Raw genomic sequence first — 19,385 nt, forward strand, 5'->3', positions numbered from 1 at the left:
GTGGCATAGATCCTAATGGACCCAGCATTCCTAACCTGGATCCTTACACCTGTGGGGTCTGTGGACAGAATTCAAGGGTTGTGAACTTGAATGAAAAAAAAAAAAAAAAGAGGACCTATTTAGTTCCCCTAAGCTTTAACTAAAATCTAGCACTTCCTTCAATTATAAATGTAGGCTGAAAACCACAGTACCTAGAACTTTTTCACGAACAGTTTTTCACATCATATTTCCACATCATGTTACAATTGCCGCAGATCTCTTTCGAAATTACAGCAATGTTTGGATCTGTTGCTAGATCTTGTTGTACACACTTCAGTATAACTAGTTTCCTTTGTATCCTCTGTATTTTGTTTTATGCCTTAATTTTTTTAAATATTTTATTTTATTTATTTGACAGAGAGGAAAGAGAGAGATCACAAGTAGGCAGAGAGGCAGGCAGAGAGAGAGAGAGGAGGAGGCAGGCTCCCCGCTGAGCAGAGAGCCCAAAGCAGGGCTGGATCTCAGGACCCCAAGATCATGACCTGAGCCGAAGACAGAGGCATAACCCACTAAGCCACCCAGGCGCCCCTGTTATATGCCTTTAGTAACAGTCAAGAAGGTGTTCTTCGGGGTTTATCAAACACTAGTGTGGTCTATGGATGAAAAAGGCTAGAATCCCTGTGAGGACGTGAGACCAGGGTCAGGCACATGTGATTTTGACTCTTTGCCGTGATATCTACCCACCTGGGATAAGAGACTACCTTCTTTGCGCCCTGTGGAACAGAGTTGTGGGAGGATGAATGGAATGGTACACAGCAAGCCCCCAGATGGGTCAACGACCAACAGATAGGTCTAGATCTGTCTTGAAGGTAAGCATGGGTCTGCTGGTGTGAGCGCTGCTGGGGCACTTGGCAAAGGAGGGACTGACTGGGCACCGAGCCAAGGCCCTGGCTTTCCCCAGAGTCCCCTGTGAATAGAGCTGTGCAAACTGGGATGGAGGCAGCCTGAAGACTTGGCCTTGTGTTTGGTTCTTGCTTTGGGAAGAACACGAAAGGAAAGACAGCCTTGTCCTGGGGCCAGGAGGGGCTCCAGAACAGGGGAAATACTAAGGCACGGGTTCCCAAAATGTGTTATCTCTTACATCAGAATCAGCTGTGAATTTTTTGAGAACAACACATGCTGCTTTCCCCCCAGTTAGGTTCCCGAAAGTTGAAGAATCCCTGATTTTTCCCCTCCTCCCTATCCCCACCCTGGGGACTGAACTTTTAAGCATATACACTTTTGGGGCACCTGGGTAGCTCAGTGGGTCAAAGCCTCTGCTTTCAGCTCGAGTCATGATCCCAGGGTCCTGGGATCGAGCCCCACATTGGGCTCACTGCTCAGCGGGGAGCCTGCTTCCCTCCCTGCCCCACCTCTGCCTGCCTCTCTGTCTACTTGTGATCTCTGTCTGTCAAGTAAGTAAAATCTTAAAAAAAAAAAAAAAGAATATATAGTTTTGAGAATTAATTTCTTTTAAAGAATCATTTCCCTGTTTAAATAGCTTTCATCATAGGGACAAAGCCAGACTTTTCTAAAATGTTCACATTGCGTGTTGAATTTTATAAGCCCAAAGAAAACTACAGGGTTGGAAAAGACTTTTTTGTTTTCACACACAGTGTTACGGGTTGAACTGTGTCCCTCCCGAATTCATGCATCGAAGCCCTACCCTAACCCCAGTACCTCAGAAAGTGACTATATTCAAAGTTGGGGCCTTTAAAGAGGTGATTAAGTTGGAATGAGACCATTAGGGTCAGCCCTAATCCAATATGACTAGAGTTCTTATAAGAAGAGAAAGAGATACAAGGGATGTGTGAGCACCGAGAAAAGGCCATGTGAGAACGCAGGGAGAAGGTGGCTATCAGCAAGCCTAGCAGAGAGGCCTTGAGGGAAACCAAACTGCCAATGCCTTGATCTTGGACTTCGAGCCTCCAGGATAGTGAGATAATAAAATCCTGCTGTTTGAGCCACTCAGTCTGTGTTTTTGTTGTTATTGTTGTTACAGCAGCCCTAGCAAACTAATAAACACAGAGGGACATGAATACATGTCCATCTATTATCCATGGTAGACACTATTAGACAATGGCTTTTTTGGGACACATGACCCAAAGATCAAAACATGAGCTGAGATCAAAAGTTAGATGCTTAACTGACTGAGCCACCCAGGTGCCCCAAGATAATGACTTTCAAATAGAATATCTATCAACTGATTCCTCACCCAAGATATCTCTGGTTGTTATACACTTAAGAAATTAAAAATTAACCTGGACCCTGGAGTCGGTGATTGACTGCCAAAGTTTTATTTAATAAGTGAATGAATCATTCAAAAATCATTATATTTTAGTTGTAAAAACCACTGAGGTGAGGGTAGGAATCTACCAATAAATGCTTTATAAGAGAAATGGCGCTATGGGTTAAGAGAACAGAGCAGAATATTTTGCTTTAAGGGCTTTAAGAATTCATTAATTGGTTCTTCTTTGTTGCCTACACACACACACACACACACACACACACACACACACACACACACACAGAGTATATATATTAAAAGCATTCAACCATGATGTTGACCTATAACATTATAGTAAAACCAACAAAGTCAACCAGTTCTGTGAAAGAAATGGTTGACTTTGTTGGTTTTACTGTAATGTTATAGGTCAACATCATGGTTGAATGCTTTTATTAGAGAACATCACACAATGACCCTAGACCAACCAGGGCATCTTGTGGCCGAGAGTCATTTGCTAAAGATGTAATGTTAGTTATGATGGACACCTTGTGACAAAGAGTGACTTGTCCATCCCACTTCCCATCCTATAGTGGATATACTCTCCCCAGTGGCATGGCCAGCTAAAGGCTCAACAACAGCTCACAGTTGAGTCCAGACTTGCCCCAGGAAACTTAGGTTTTTCTCTTCAGTGTGTTCATTCAAGAACACGTGATTATCTCTCAATGTAAAGGGATAAAGATCAAGAGAACTGGCTAGTCATTCAAGTAAATGGTTTCTTAGTCTCATAATCATAGCCAACTTAAAATCATTCTGGAGCATACCGTGTGAGGCCTACATTACAGAATGGTATGGGGAGGGGAAAGATTTCCAATGCTGTCCAGTGAAAACATGTGACACTATTCCAAAATATAAAGCATTTTGCTATCTACATCTCACCAGTGGTCACCCTTAAATACTATCTTACCTAAAATGAATGTGAAAAGGTGAACTTTTTTTTTTCTTTGCAAAAAATTGGAATCAATAGAAGAGTATTTTATTTGGTGGGTGTGTGTGTGGGGGGATGTTAACAGAAATAATACAACTGGACAGATCTAAGGGTCCAAATATTCTCTTGTCCTCTTACTTTCTATTCTGTATCTTATTTTTATTTAGATTCATTTATGTTTTCCTTTAGATAAAATGTTCTTAAGTCATTTTTATGTATGTATTTCTCACATACCCTTGGCTTCTTCAGGCTAGATCAAGATTCAAATAGATCCCTCAAGACCTCTCCCCAGAATTAATACCTCATAAATAAAGGAATCCTTCAAGGTACTAAACTCATAACAGAAGATTCCAAGGCTCAGTACCTCATTATGCCCTGCTCTGGTCCCTGTAACACTCTCATTTTACCCGTGAGAAAACCCAGCTGTTGAGGGTGGAGGCTTGTCCAAAACCTCCGAGCCATTAGCAATAACATTATCCCTTGCCACCCCCTTGTTCCTGATCCTCATATTTCACTGACCTCCATTCCCACTGAAAGCCAAATTTTCACTGTCATCAATTAATAAAGCGCTACCTTTGGTACATCTGTCGATAAGGCCTGCCAATACCTGTCCGCCTTCTCTTGGGAAGGAAAACAATACACCTGCACAGTAACGTCCCAGGGTTTTACAGAGAGTCCTTCTTCTTGAAAACCTTAAAAGTATTCTTTCATCTGACGTAGATGACATAAAGTTTTCTGGAGGCTCTGCCTTGATACTATGTGTAGATGGGTTTCTTCTCTGCTCCTTTCCCCAAGCCTCTTCACTGAGCAGCCACCTGTTAAAACTTTTAGCCTTCAAGGGACATAAAGTTTCCAGGGAAAAAATCGCAGTTTGCTCAGACTTGGGGTCCATATTTAGGGCACCTGAGTTTGGAAAAGGGCTATATTTAGATTCAGATAGGCTGAGTGGTATCCTAAACTTCCCAAAATCTAAAACGAAGCACCAATTACGAGATTTTCTTGGGCTAGCTGCCTAGTGTCAAAACTGGATTCCAAATTTCTCTCTTCTGGCCCAACCCCTACATATTTTACTGAAAAACAACAAACGTGACCCTATTATTTGGGAAGATCAAGATGACACAGACTTGGGGGCCTTAAAGAAAAGCTTAATAAAGCTCCCTTGGGTATCCCAATTAACAGGCTCCCTTTTTCTTTTTTGTGAGAGGGAAGAGAATGCCCTTGGAGCACTCACCACAAAATACGGAAACTGTTATCAAGCCATGGGGCATTATTATAGCCAACAACCAGAACCTGAAACACAAGGATAACCCTCTTGTCTCAGAGCCATTCCTGCCACTGCTTTTTTGGTTGAGCCACTGAAGAAGCCATCATGCCCCCCCCCCCGCCCCCCCATCATCTCTGTGTCCCTTGCAGTAGAGGCCTTCTGGAATTCTCATCACATTAAATGCCTTTCAGCCAGTCACTTCACCTCCTGGGAAATGCCCCACTAACTGTCCATCCTGCAATGCTTTCTTGCTGCAACATCCTTAGCCAAGCCATTCTTCTCTCCCCCTTCACTGATGAGGCCTCTCACAACTGCTTGATGCAAACATGGTACATTTTGACTCCCTCCAATAATTTACAGAAAACTAAAATCAACGCAGATCTTTCATGGTTTACTGATCGGTCTTATTCAAAATCTGAAAGTGGTAAATATGCTGGGCACACAATTACAACTCTTTTTAAAAGAGTTCCTTCACCTTTAGTCCAACAGTCTCAATTATAGACTCCTACTCGGTCTTGAACTTTGGCCGAAGGCACAACCACAGACATCTACACTGATAGTATGCTTTTGGGGCAGCCAATTCAGTGATGTTATGGAAAGAGTTGGATGTCTTACCTCTAACAGAAGAAAATTTCAAATGGCTCTTCTGTCCAAAATTTATTAGATGGCCATACTTTTACCAGCCACTCTAGCTAGAGTTAAAGTCCCTGGGTTTTCGACACTTGACTTCCTGGAGGCCAAAGGAAACCACCTTGCTGATGTTTCTGTAAAAACTCTCCTCTTAAAGGAACCACTGACCAAACCTCAGTCATGGTCGAAAAGGATGTTCCTCCAAAAGAAATTCTTGAAGAACTGACAAGAGACAACAGTTGGCCACAGAGAGGAAAAAAAAATATTGGAAATCTAATAATTGTTGGTTCAATAAAACAGAGAGAATTCTGGCTTGAACCAAGTAACAATACAGTCCTGCCAAAGGCTCTAAACTTACCATTACTAACTGCTGTACATGCATGAAATCTTTGGAGTACTGATGAAATGAGAGACTTTATGAAATAACTCTGGTTGGGAAATATTCCTAAGGCTGCAAAAGTGCCCACCTTGTTTGTCCTACCTGTCTAAGATACCGTATTGGGAGACACATCTGCACGGCTCCCAGGTATTTTAAATTACCCAATGGACCATCAGAGGTTTGGCAAATAGGTTTTCCTCACCTCCCCCCATCTTATTGATAAAAATATTTTTTAGTCATGGTTTGTATGTTTTCTCACTGGACTGGAAACTTTCCCTTTAGATGGGTTACTGCTGCTTTTGTGGCTAAAATCCTATTAGAAAAGATTACTCCTACCTGAGGACCCCATTTTGAGCTTCACAGTGAAGCTCACTCACAGATCAAGTACTTCAACAGGTCTGTGCTGTGGGGCTGATGCTGTAGCCCTTTCACTGAGCTTCCTTCAATCTCTAGGGCTAGTCCAATGCACAAACAGCATTATTAAGACTCAGCTGGTGAGATGTCTGGCTGGCTCATTCGGTTAGGCATCTGACTCTTGGTTTTGGCTCAGGTCATGATCTCAGGGTTGTGAGATCAAGCCCCATGTCTGGCTCTGAGCTCAGCAGGGTGGCTGCTTGAGAGTTTCTCAAGCAGAGAGAATATATCCACTGTAGGATGGGAAGTGGGATGAACAAGTCACCTCTTTCTCCCACTGCCCCTCCCCCTCTGAGTGCATGCATGGACATGCATTCTCTCTCTCAAAATAAATAAATCTTTAAAAAGGAAAGAGAAAGGGGCGCCTGGGTGGCTCAGTGGGTTAAGCCTCTGCCTTCGGCCCGGGTCATGGTCTCAGGGTCCTGAGATCGAGCCCCGCATCGGGCTCTCTGCTTGGTGGGGAGCCTGCTTCCACCTCTCTCTCTGCCTGCCTCTCTGCCTACTTGTGATCTCTCTTTGTGTCAAATAAATAAAATCTATTAAAAAAAAAAAAGGAAAAAGAAAGACTCAATTGATAAAATTTGTACAGACCTTTCAAATAACCTGGCCAAAAGCATTATCATTAGTTCTTTTTTTCTTTTTTTTTGAAGAGTTTATTTATTTATTTGACACAGACAGAGAGAGAGGGAAAACAATCAGGGGGTAGTGGGAGAGGAAGAAACAGTTTTCCTATGGAGCAGGGAGCCCGATACGGGGCTTGATCCCAGGACCCTGATGCTTAATGATTGAGCCACCCAGGAACCCCATCATTAGTTCTTCTAAATCTCAGATCCAATCCTTTGGAACTCAGAAATTCTCATCCTTTGGAAATGTCACAGGGTGCCTGATGCATCTGGTTCCCACCTCTTTTGACAGCTGATGGAAGGAAATATACTCCAATATTGTAAAGGCCTCGTTGCTTCTCTTAAAAAGGACCATGCTCTAACAGAGCAATATTTTCACAGCTCCTGGGAGATGAAGACCTTAAATATGATACTTGCAACCCAGAGATTTCATGTGTTGGAAAAGATACCTCCAAAAGGTGTCTTCAACCTCATTGGAAGGGTCCCTCTTGGTACTGTTAACCAACCTCCGTGCCATCAAACTTCCAGGAACAGACTTCTAGATTCACATGTCACATCTGAGGAAGGCACCAAATCCTGACCGGATGTGCATACCAACGGATGGCCTGAAAGTAAAGATTTTGGGGGTCTGGAAGCAAGTGGCATCTAAATGGAGACAGCTTTCCCAAGATCACTGCTCCATGCCTACATATCCTTTTCTCCCTGTTACTTCTTACTATATTTTCTCCCTTTCCTCCTTGGATGGATAATGCTCTTATCCACATTTCCCAATCTATTACAAAAGGAGGAAATGCCTCTGATTGTTGTCACCAGAAACCTTGATCCATCCAGGAAAACAGTGACCCCTCAGCTTATCCTATTAGTAGTTTTGCTGGAATCCCATATGCTACTGCATGCCTAAACTGTTCCTCAGGACTCTTTCAGAAGGCTAGAATACTATATCCATACATCCTTGTTCCCTGACTCAATTTAACCCAAACTTTGGTTGGAGAAATGAGCTCTCTTGAATATATTTATATATAAAAGACATTGTGCACAGCCAGTATAAGTGAGACTGTTGTAAGCTGGCTGTCATATCTGTATGTTTAGGAAGACTTTCCATATGTGGTAACATGCTATTTGAGTCTGAGCTGAATGATGCTAAGGCCTCCACACAGACAAATGGATCCATAAATGCTCATACTCTGAGGCAGCCCTGTGTGTGGCTCTTGGCTTCTCTTCTGTATGTGGAGGCTTTGGTAATGGCCCCTACACTTGGGCAACTCACTGTCCTGACAGCTTAGAGGATGAAAGGATGGCGTTCTCTTGCTGTACTCACCACTCTATTTTCTCCTCATAACAAAACAGCAGCTTACCATGGTCCACCTCAGTTAAATCTTCAAGGCTGCATTAAATGTTCATAAATGTTCATAATATGTTCATAAAATGAACTTCTGGGAGGTGCATATGGCTCAGGTTTGCCTCTGTAGAGAGAGCCTTCACCCTTCAGCCTAATGCACACATGATTAGACATCTCTTCCTAACATTAGGAGAGTTGGCCGATTCCATAGTCAAAGCAGGAGCAGCCCAACAATGATCACATAACTCATGGGCTAAAGTAGTTAGGGATAATCACAGAGGCCTCAGTTACCTACTTGCTGAGCCATGAGGCATCTGTGTCATAGTAAACACAGGGATAAGCTCCTCTGGGGAAGTAGAAACCCAATGGCACAAAATTAGGGAACAGGCATGTTGGCTACAACAAGTTTCATCTAATTCTCCACATTCCTTTGATTTGTTCGGTTGGCTACCTTCAGGCCCAAGATCACAGTTCAGAACCATCATACAATTTGAACTTGTCACGTTGCTTTTAATTATGTTTTGTATAATTATTTTAAAGTTGTGTATCTGTTGCCTGTCCAGACTTTGTAGAAACAATTCCGAATAAGGTGATGCTAACCTAATGCTTCAAGATGATCTCCAGTGTGCACAACCTTGATGAGATACAGACTTTAGATGGGAAATGCCTGTGGGTTCTCCCTCTTAACCTCCCTTGTTACTCAAATGGGGCCTTAAATGGTTTCCAACTGCGATGAGCTTACCCTCTGATATGGGAAAGGACACCCAGTAAAGGTCCTTCCTAGCAGTGAGAGCTATGGATGAGCCAAGTCTTTCTCTCTCTTTTTTGATTTTATTTCTTTATTTAACAGAGAGATCAAGAGAGACAGCACAAGCAGGGGGAGGAGCAGAGGGAGAAGGAGAAGCAGACTCCCTGCTGAGTAGGGAACCTGATGTGGGCTCGATCCCAGAACTCCAGGATCATGACCCAAGTTAAAGGCAGATGCCCAACTGATTAAGCCACCCAGGTGCCCCTGGATGAGCCAACTCTTGATTAGTGATACTTTTAAGGAAAGATCTTGATCAAAAGGGGGAAATGTGGAATTAAATAATAGAAACCTCATTTAAAATGAAGTCAGGAGTCCAGAAAAGGGAGCTGTGAGATCCTACTAACTTGTTCTCAATTGTAGACCCCCAACAGGAAGAAGTGTACCTTGCATTTTTTAATAGGAAGAAGCCTACTTTACTACCGTGGAAGGAGGAAGGCAGATTTTTCGCCTTGCCCAGCAATAGTCCAGCCATGAGAAACCATCACAATTCAGCTAATGGGAAACTCACTACATGAACTCCATGTACATGACTTTCCTCCAATGGGCTTTCATTCAAAGCTGTCCTAACTTACTCCTTTTTCTCTGTAAAGTAACCTTCTTCTCCTTTGATCTCTGGGTTTGCCTCTGATTTTGCCAGAGCTTGCTTGTCCTGAATTGCAATTCTTCAGCCATTCCCAGAGAAACCCAATTTGCTGGTAAAATAGCTGGCTGTTGTATTTTAAAGGCTGACAGCACAAAGATGAAAATAAAACATGATGGTTGTATTTAGCCACTGAAAGATGCATTCAGTAATAATTAAATTTTAGGTGAAAAGGGGTTGGGGTTAATAATAATAGAAATAATTTAGAGATATCCTTGACATTTTCAGGTATATCCTTCTAGCTTATAAACACACACACACACCTACCCCTTCCATACATATACACACACATACACATTTGTTTGACCAATAAATAGTAACAGAAGGAAATTTATAATATATATATAATGTATAATAATAATATATAATATATATAACTATATAATATATATAATTGAAGGAAATTTATAATATAATATATATTTATAATATATATAACTATAACTTATATATAATATATAATATATAAAACTCAGTGCTGTTTTAATAAGAAAAGGTTAATTAATACTGAGTTATTACAACTGTAAAAAAATTACTGCAGAAGCATTCATTATAAAGGCAATGAATCCACTCCAAGTTACACTGTAAAAATAAAATCATTTAGCAAACTCAAATTGCTACTAAAATCCTGAATTTAAAAAAAAAAAGGCCCGTAGTTTTGGGATTCCCACTCCTAATTCTGACAGATTCTACTCTTTCGAGACTCCTGCATGATGCAAAGTTAGTTGGATGTCTTTAAGATCTGAAAACCATTAGAACTACTTAAGATGAAGTTGGCTTTGTTCTTCAACTTCCTGTAAAAATGCTCAACAGGAAAATTGATGCTCACAGCAAACCACAGCCATCCTGTTTCTTCAGCACAATCTTTTCACAGCTGCACTTGCCTGTAGTTTCTATTTTATGATACAAGTCACAGTGCGACATCTCTGTGCCCCACCCCCTACCCCACCCCCAGCCTGTCACATTTGGCCATCTTAGAAACCTTAATACCTCTGCATGAAGTCTGCCGCTGTTACTGCTACTCTTCCTCTCCTCTGGCCCAGGCTCAGAGGGCTGCAGGCAAGGAGGCAATCAGCAAGAAGAGGAAAAACAGAAGAATGCTCTCAGCCCAAGAGGAAGCAAAAGGTAGAGAAGAGAAACAAGCTTTCCTTTGTAAGCAAAGCAGCAACCTCACCCAGGGTTACTGGTCACTTAATTCTCAACCAGGGCTGGAACACACACTTTCTGTCCACAGAACCCCTCATTTCTCAAAATGTACTTGCTCTTTTTTTGATCGTCACTTAAGACAATAACTGAAGTGAGTCCTCGTCCTAGGCTGTCTTCTCAGTGGTAAGGATTTGTGTCTTGCTGTATTTACAGCGCCCGTGGTTATTTCAGAAACACCCCTTTTAGAGTTCTTTTCAATAAACGGTTAATTTGGGGCAGAGGGAGGGGGAAAGGCATTTTTCGGAGAAGACATGTTGAAACATCTGCAATGTCATTACAATGGGTAGCACGCACATGCACAATTTTACTGTAAGAGTAACTGTTGGGAAATTAAAGGGTGTGAAATAAAATGATTTTCTTTTAATCCGCGGTCACACATTTAATTTAAAAGTAATGCAAATTATTAGGGGCACCTGGGGGCTCAGTTGAGCATCTGATGCTTGATTTTGGCTCAGGTCCTGATCTCAGGAATCTGAGACTGAGCCCCACAAGCCCCTCGAGCCCCTGGAGTTGGGCTCTGGACTCAGCAGGGAGTCTCCTGGAGATCCTCTCCCTCTGCTTCTCCCCCTGCTGGCACGCGCTGTCTCTCAAATGAATAAATAAAATCTTTATTAAAAGAAGTTAATGTAAATTTATACACATCCAAATCCTTTCAAAAGTGAGACAATGAAGGTAAATTGAATGCCCCCCCCACCTGTCATTGTTTAGCTGCAGCAAAAGTAAAGGAGCCCTTCCTTCTCTACTTTATCCACAGAACTAAAAAGTATAGCGTTTCCTCCCACTACTTTCCATCTCTTATAAGTATTCTCTTAAAGGGGATCAAACCTTAGAGCCAGAGTTTTCTTAAATTCTCAGCACATTTCTTTTTACCAGAGGATTAAGATCTTACCCCCGTGTCCATGCTCCTAACATATATAAATACACACAATATATATTTTATTCATTTTATCATTGAAAGTGTAGTCTTGTAATAGAGGCAAAAGTACGACCAAATTTACTTCTGAAAAGGCCAAAGGACTTAGGAAGGAAAATGTCTTCCCTGAGGTTATTTGCTTTAAAGATACTTAATGTTCCTGTGACATTTAAAACAAAGTATTTGTAATCCCAGAGTCTTGGGACTGGAAGAGGACATCTAGTTGCCTCTCCACTGCATTTACGAAACAAGATCTTGAAAATATCGAAAACATCTTTATACTTAGTTGTTAAGTGGCTTTGGGCAAATTACATAGCCTAAGTCCAGTTCCCACAATAAAATGGGGATAATGGTACCTACTCAATAGGGTTATTCAAGAGTTAAATGAGGCAAATCTTAATAAGTATTAGCCATTTTTAAAAATAAGTATAAGTAGGGGCGCCTGGGTGGCTCAGTGGGTTTAAGCCTCTGCCTTCGGCTCAGGTCATGATCTCAAGGTCCTGGGATGGAGCCCCACATCGGGCTCTCTGCTCAGCAGGGAGCCTGCTTCCCCCCTCTCTGCCTGCCTCTCTGCCTACTTGTGACCTCTGTCTGTCAAATAAATAAATAAAATCTTTAAAAAAAAAAAAAGTATAAGTAAAGAGCCCAACACGTAGCAAGTCCTCAATAAATGTTTTTGTCTTCCCTTGCTATTTAGTTATGAGAAAGAAACTATAAGTTGATTTAAACCCTGGCCCACATGTTCACACCCATGCAAACCTCCATATTACAAATGAATGGAGAATGGAGATGCGTATAAAGTGCACTTTAAAGCATACTAATTAAGGCATTCCTTATTCTAGTATTCTTTTTCCGTTTTAATTTTCAGGAGTAAGGGTTGCAAAATACAGAGGTATTTATGGTATTTCAAGGGAAATGCCCTTTTCAACAAGACGTAAATGTGCAGCAATTTGGATAAACAAAATTGAGTCCAACCATAAAGCAGAAATGTTCCACAGTTTAAACAGCCAGAAACTTACAAAGTAAATGACATGTTCATGAAATGTGAATCAGACTTCAAAAGGGCAGAAAACTTGAAAGGTCCAGAAATTAGGGAACTCACTTCCTCTTTTTTAGCCCAGGTTGGGCAACTTCTAGCCCATGGGCCAGATCTAGAATCTAATTTCATCAGTGAGCAGGGTGGAAATTGCTGCTGGACCCCAGGGAATCATTTTTATCCTGAGGAGTTCTCTAAATATTGCAGTTAATCTAGCATCCATATATTCCTTAAAAGTTTAAATATTAGAGTAATTCAGGAGCTATGAACAATTAACTTGTGTCTGAACTTTTCAAAAGAATAGTGAAAACCTGACTGTGATTCTAGATAAATCATTTAAACCTCTTTAGACTACAAAAGGAAGAGTTTTGACTAGATGAAGTTCCAGTTCAGAAGGAACACAACTTTAGGAAGTTATGGGTGATACTTAAGACCCACAATTCCAATGACGAGGATGGACATGACTTTCACACGGGCTGACCTTCTGCCTTTCCCAGCCTCTCACCTTCCTCTCTCGTTAGCCTTTTTTTTTTTTTTAAGGATTTTATTTATTTATTTAACACAGAGAGAGAAAGATCACAAGTAGGCAGAGAGGTAGGCAGAGAGAGAGGGAGAAGCAGGCTCCTCGCCGAACAGAGTGCCCGATGTGGGGCTCTATCTCAGGACCCTGGGATCATGACCTGAGCTGAAGGCAGAGGCTTAACCCACTGAGCCACCCAGGCGCCCCACGCTATCCTGTCTTAGTCTTTCTCTTGCCTTTTCACTCAGCTGTCTATCTTTCTACCAAGCTGTTTTACTTTTGCTTCTCAGAATCTACTTGAAGCCTTTTTTCCATTTTACCACTTCTCCATTTTCTAGTGTATATGCAACTTACACCATTGGATTATTTAAAAGAACTTATACTTATTGAATAAATTTGTGTGTGCTCTCTTAATATTTTAAAGCTGTATTTTATATTTCTCCATGGGGGAAAAAGGAATATGTCAAGTCACTTCTTCATACATGCCCCAGAGGCAAAAAAAAAAAAATTTTTTTTTGATATGAAAAACTTTCCATAATCCTAATCTGTAGGTCTCTGGGTACATTGCTTCAAAATTTGAAGTTACAATATTTTGTGGCAAAATGTTAGTCATATGAGCTGTAAACACTTATAACAAGTGCTACAGAATTTGATGAGCAAAATATGCACTGCACTGTGAGGGGGTTGACTAGAAAGATTTTAAAGACAGACTGTCTTCTTCCTAAAATACTCTGCCTAGAAATGGTTTAATTTGGGATTTGAACTTAAGTGACATATGTATAGCAACAGAAAGGCAACACCTTAGTTCCCCGGTACTTTCCTTTGAAGTTTCTGATGACTCCCTTTGCTTTAAAGTACTTACTGCTCCTTGCCAAAGGGACAGTTCAAAAGCAGTGTGTGGATAACACACTGAAAGGCTGTACTTACAGACATAAACCCCCATTTTAAGTGGAAAAAAAAAGCCTGTGGATCCAAACTTGTCTCGGGGTCAAGAAAAATTCTACTGAAAATCTTGCTTACTTTTTGGTACAAAACACAAGTTATGAATTGCCCACGATCACCACAGTGTTGAAACTAGCATTCTCTGCAACAGGAATAGGTTACACGGTCTTCTGCTGAAAAAAATCAAACTATCTCAACATACTCTGGCCCATTAAAAGCCATTTTGTTCTTCCCTCTAGCTGATAAAGGAAACATATTTAGTCTGAATAGAACTTTTCTTACCGTTAAAGGACACCGTAGGAAGGCATGATCGGGGACACAGAAGACAAACCAGCAAGATGTGAGCCCAGAGAGAAAACTGTCCCTGAAAAAGGCATCATCTTCCAACCCAAGTGTGGGGTCGGTTTTGGACAGCCATTTTGGACAAGCTCTGGCCTCTTGTTAAATGTGACATACTGAGTCAGAGGCAGACGTCTTTCTGTGGTTATTCGCTTCCTGTCTGATTAATTTGTTGTTTGTTCCTTCCTCCTCTACTGCAGAAAAAGAAACTAGATTGGCTTTACTTTAGAAGCAAGCAAGGAAAAACCCCTTAATTTAAAAAATTAAATGTTACTCTTTTCCACAAGGTGTAATGTATCTGTTTGGTACAGTGACAAGAGGAAATCAGGATGTCCATCCAGTTGGTAGGCCAAAGTTATTCTAGATACCTGTGCAGAAATAATAGTTCACAGAGCCCGAGAGTCCTTCAGGAAAATGCTGCTTGAAAGTTATCACTCTTGATATTGACAATGCTAACTGACTAATACTATTGACTATAATATTTAGTATTAAGGAAAAGAGTTACCAAGGACAAAAGCTCTCAGCTACACCAATAAATAGGGTAATGATTCTTCCTCCTCTACAGAGCATTCAAGTATGTAGAGAGAAAGTCACAGATGCAGGTGAGGAGAGCTGGTCAAGTGTATGAAGGCAAATGAGTTTTGAGATGTGATTTTGGTGCCCAAGTCAGGATAAATGATACACAACTCAAGTCACACAAAGATCTAGAGCTTTCTGTGTCAGAATGTTTTGTTTCTGTCCTCCATACTTAACAGGATAACAATAACTCTCCTAGAAGATGCATGACAAAAGCACAGAGATATAAGTGCAGAACGGGGAAAGGCAGATTTCTCATTATTAAAGGACTCTAAGAAGGGAAGAGGCAATGGACTACATGTACAAAACCTTGAGTTATGTACAAATATTTTGAAAACACATCCTTTTTTTTCTTGAGCCATCTGAAAGATTTAGACTTTTATTTGCAACACATGACATGTAACTCAGAAGAAAAACTAAGGACAAAAAAGTATCAACCAAAAGAATGAAAAACAGAGGCACATTTTAGAAATTAACTTGACTCTAAAATTAGAACTCTGGGTCCTGATTGTGCTGGATTCAGAAGGAAATGGAACAGAGAGCCCACACATTGCCTCATATTCCCTTCCCTCAGGACTGGGTGGACCAGGGGTTCTCAATTCGGGCAGCGGCTGGAAATGTGTGGACTCATTTGTAGTTGGGGGTTAGAAGTGGTGGGTTGGATGGGGGACTCTGTAGGGGTAGAACCAGGAATGTGGAATTTCCCATGATGCTTTGGATAGTCTCGCCCCAAATACTGATGGTACTCCTACTGAGGAGTACTGAGACAGTTGATGTCTATGACTCTTCCAGGCTCTAAATTCTTTGAGTTATGAATCTAACTGAATGAGTAGAGTTTTATGATGTGGGGCCACGGCAACATTCCCGGAAGCAGAGCACTGAAGGATTAGGAAGGGAGAGTCCTGCCATCTGACGCGCAGGCGGGGGGCACTGGACAGAAGTGGAGGCCTGCTGCTAGCATCTCCCTCCCCCTCCACTAACCCCAGGGAAATAAGAAACTTGATCAACTACCAAGCGAATGCCCGAAGCGAACCTTTGAGAAGTCTAACTAGTTAGTTCTAAGAAGGGAACATGGGCAATAGGATGATTTCTCTCTGTATTTCCAGAGTTGTTTTGAAGTTCTCTGAGTAAGACTCGGCAAATACACGCACACACACAAAAACACCCTCACCATGCCGTACACGTGCAGTTCACGTCGGCCCGCTCCATTAGGGATGGCTCAGTTAGGAGGGAGAATCACTTAGAAGGCTGGAGCCCCCAAGACACACAAGGGAGCAGTGGTCTAGAGTTTGGTTCTGTTTTTGTCTTTGATGAGAACGTACAAATACAGCCAACTTTGGACACATTTATGAGGTGTCTATTAGCCACCATAGAACATAAATCAGGTAACATTCCTCCCTGCTTAAAACCCTCCAGTGGTTTCTTGTTCCACTTAAAAAGTCCAAACTCTGCCGGAAGCCCACAAGAACCCACAATATCTGGCCCCGCCCTAGCCCTCTGACCTCATCTCAAGTAACGTCCCTTCTTGCTAATTTACCTTCCAGCCCTTTCTGTTCTTTAAATGCATCCAGTTCATTTGCATCTCAGGGCCTTACACTTGTAAGCCCTCCCCCCAGTACACTCATTTCCTAGTTCCTTCTCATTCTTCAGCTGTCAGCAAAAAGGCCCCTCTCCGTGCTCCATCTCTGTGCCTGTTCTCTTTTATGCACAGCACATGTCACCACTCAACAATCTTTTCACAAGTTTAATGGTTTGTATACTGTGTGTCCCCGCTAGAATTCAAGCTCCGTGAGGATGGGGACCTTCTTTCCTTCTGTCGTTTCAGCATCTAGAACTGCCTCTGACACTCAGTAGGTGCTCAATAAATATGTTGAAAGAAAAAGAAAATCATATCTCCTAAAAATTCTTCCATAACATAACATCCCCTTTAGACCTTAAGACTGGGGGCGCCTGGGTGGCTCAGTTGGTTAAGCGTCTGCCTTCGGCTCAGGTCATGATCCCAGAGTCCTGGGATGGAGCCCCCGAGTCAGGCTTCCTGCTCAGCAGGGAGCCTGCTTCTCTCTCCCTCTCCCCTGCTTGTGTTCCTTCTCTAGCTGTCTCTCTCTGTGTCAAATAAATAAATAAAATCTTAGGGGAAAAAAAAAACAAAACCTTAAGACTATTTCCTCTTGGGGTGCCTAGGTGGCTCAGTCAGTTAAGCTTCTGATTCTTGGTTTTGGCAAGATTGTTTCCTTTCAAAAAGTGAGTAAGAAATGCCAAGGCTAGACTTGAACCCTCCTCTAGAGAAAGTTTAAGTTAAAGGGAACTTCTCCAGAGGAAGGATGGCACAGATCAGCAGCGAAGCCTGTTAGCCCACAGGGGACTTGGCAGACCAATCTGAGCTTAATGGTAGAGTAAAAAAATAATCAGTAAGCTCTTGGACCAATCAGGGAAAAAATCCTCCATATTAATGTACAGAAATACAAAACCAAGAGTAGACAGATTATAAAACAACAGCACAGTTCTCACCAATCTGGAAAAAGTGGTAAAAGATCACAGCCTACAACCCTCCTGTGGTGACCCCACCAATGTAGACTGAATCAACATGTATAAAATATGAAAAGATTTATTTGCTTATAATTCCAGTTTTCCAAGTTGTGTCCATAACCACCTTTAAGAGCCTTGTTTTTGCCCTGGTATTAGAAAGATATTTTAGAATAGGGTTTCCTCAGTTTTTTTTTTTTTAAGATTTATTTATTTGACAGATAAGAGATTACAAGTAGGCAGAGAGGCAGGCAGAGAGAGAGAGAGGAGGAAGCAGGCTCCCAGCCAAGCAGAGAGCCCGATGCGGGGCTCGATCCCAGGACCCTGGGATCATGACCTGAGCTGAAGGCAGAGGCTTTAACCCACCGAGCCACCCAGGCGCCCCAGGTTTCCTCAGTTCTAACACACCTTCCTCAGTAGCAAAAATGTCTCCCTTATAGCTTTTTAGGGGGAAAGAGAAACCATGCCAGAGGAAATATATGCATTTACTGTAAGAGGAAATCTACTTTCAAAATGTTAAAATATGGGAATTATGTGATTTGGAGGAGCAGAAACAAAGTAATTTCCCTCTTCCCCCCAAAATAATCAGTACAGTTACACAGAGGTTTGTTCATTTAAAAATAATCTCAGAAAGGGGTGCCTGGGTGGCTCAATGAGTTGGGCAGTGGACTCCTGATATGGGCTCAGGTCATGGTCTTGGGGTCGTGGGATTGAGACCTGTGTCCAGCTACATGCTGGGTGGGGAGTCTGCTTGGAATTCTCTCTCTGCCTCTGCCCCTTTGCTTGCACGCTCCCTCTCTCTCTCTCTCTCTTCATCAATCATCATCATCATCATCATCATCTCAGCAACACAGAGAAATTGAAAACAACTTTGTACTATTCAATGTCCTGTTAGTATAAGTTGGTATAATCTTACTTGGGGGAAAAACTGGCAATGTATTTCCATTTCTTTTGGCAGCTCAGCATTAATTCGGCAGACTTATAGGAGAAAAAGGCATCATCTTCCAGCCCAAGTATGGGGTCATTTTTGGACAGCCATTTTGGATAAGCTCTGGCCTCTTGTTAAATGTGACATACTGAGTCAGAAGCAGACATCTTTCTGTGGTTATTTGCAGTTTGGAGACCCATTTCTCCCTTACTCTCAGACCTGTGGGTCAGAGGATCTTGTTCTCACTGCCAGTACAGAAAGAGCATGTGATCCAGGGCCGGCTAATCAGAGCCTTGCATTCATGGGGCCCCATAGACTTTTTGAGCGATGGCCTGTGAACTCATTGGAACCAAGGGAACTTGTGGCCTGCGGCAAGGACATTTCTGCCAGATGGGCTGGCATGGGATCTGTAAGAATATGGGTGCTGAAATGGCCACATTCATCCTTCGAGAAACTGAAACCAACAAAGTAGGGAATCGGTGGGGAGGGGTGGTGATGGAGAAAAACCAGCTACAGGCCTTGTTGGCTGAATCCATCTAAACCTGAGGCTAGCCCTATTTCTGGACTTTTAATTTACACTAACAAACAAATTCTCTATTCTGTTTGAGCTAGTATAATCAGGTTTTCTATCATTGGCAATACAAACATCCTTGTGACATAGAAGTTGGTACCAGAAGTGAGTGTTGAATGTGACTAAACCTAAAATGTTAAAGCGACTGATTTAAGTCAAGTGAAGGCTAGTGCAGGCTCTCCTGGGACTAGCAAGGTCCAGTGGGATCGTACAGTCTCCCTCTGATCTTCTTCCTGCACCGCTTCTCCTCACCCCTTGCCCCTCCCTTTGTCCTGGCGTGTTTGTGAGGACATCTTTCTCCTGGTTTAGTGGCTCGCTCCTCGCACTCACTCGCATTCCACACTGTCCGTACATGGTCTACGGGAGGAGCTTCATCTGCGCATGCTTTATGGGAGGAGCCCCACGAGGGCATAGTTTGCCTTATTCACTCTGTCCCCCAGCTACTTTAGACCAGTGTCTGACGTTATGACCTGGGCTTGAGAAATGGGTGTAAATGGATTTTAA

The 19,385-nt window shown here is 42.1% G+C and overlaps 1 protein-coding gene across 5 annotated transcripts in view; it reads right to left on the reverse strand.

The window, feature by feature from the left end:
- WIPF1 (WAS/WASL interacting protein family member 1) overlaps positions 1–19,385 on the reverse strand; it is a 114,626-nt gene that overhangs the window by 29,988 nt on the left and 65,253 nt on the right. The window contains exon 1 of one of the 5 annotated variants that reach the window (XM_046018545.1): positions 14,227–14,403. The exons of 3 other annotated variants lie outside the window; for them this stretch is intronic. The gene's annotated coding sequence lies outside the window, so the exon portion shown is untranslated. Of the gene's footprint in view, positions 1–6,989; positions 7,014–14,226; positions 14,404–19,385 lie in introns of those variants that run through there. One more of the 5 variants, XM_046018548.1, reaches the window with a different exon arrangement.

The sequence above is a fragment of the Meles meles genome, chromosome 9 (assembly GCF_922984935.1).
Source record: "Meles meles chromosome 9, mMelMel3.1 paternal haplotype, whole genome shotgun sequence".
NCBI classification, from domain to species: domain Eukaryota; kingdom Metazoa; phylum Chordata; class Mammalia; order Carnivora; family Mustelidae; genus Meles; species Meles meles.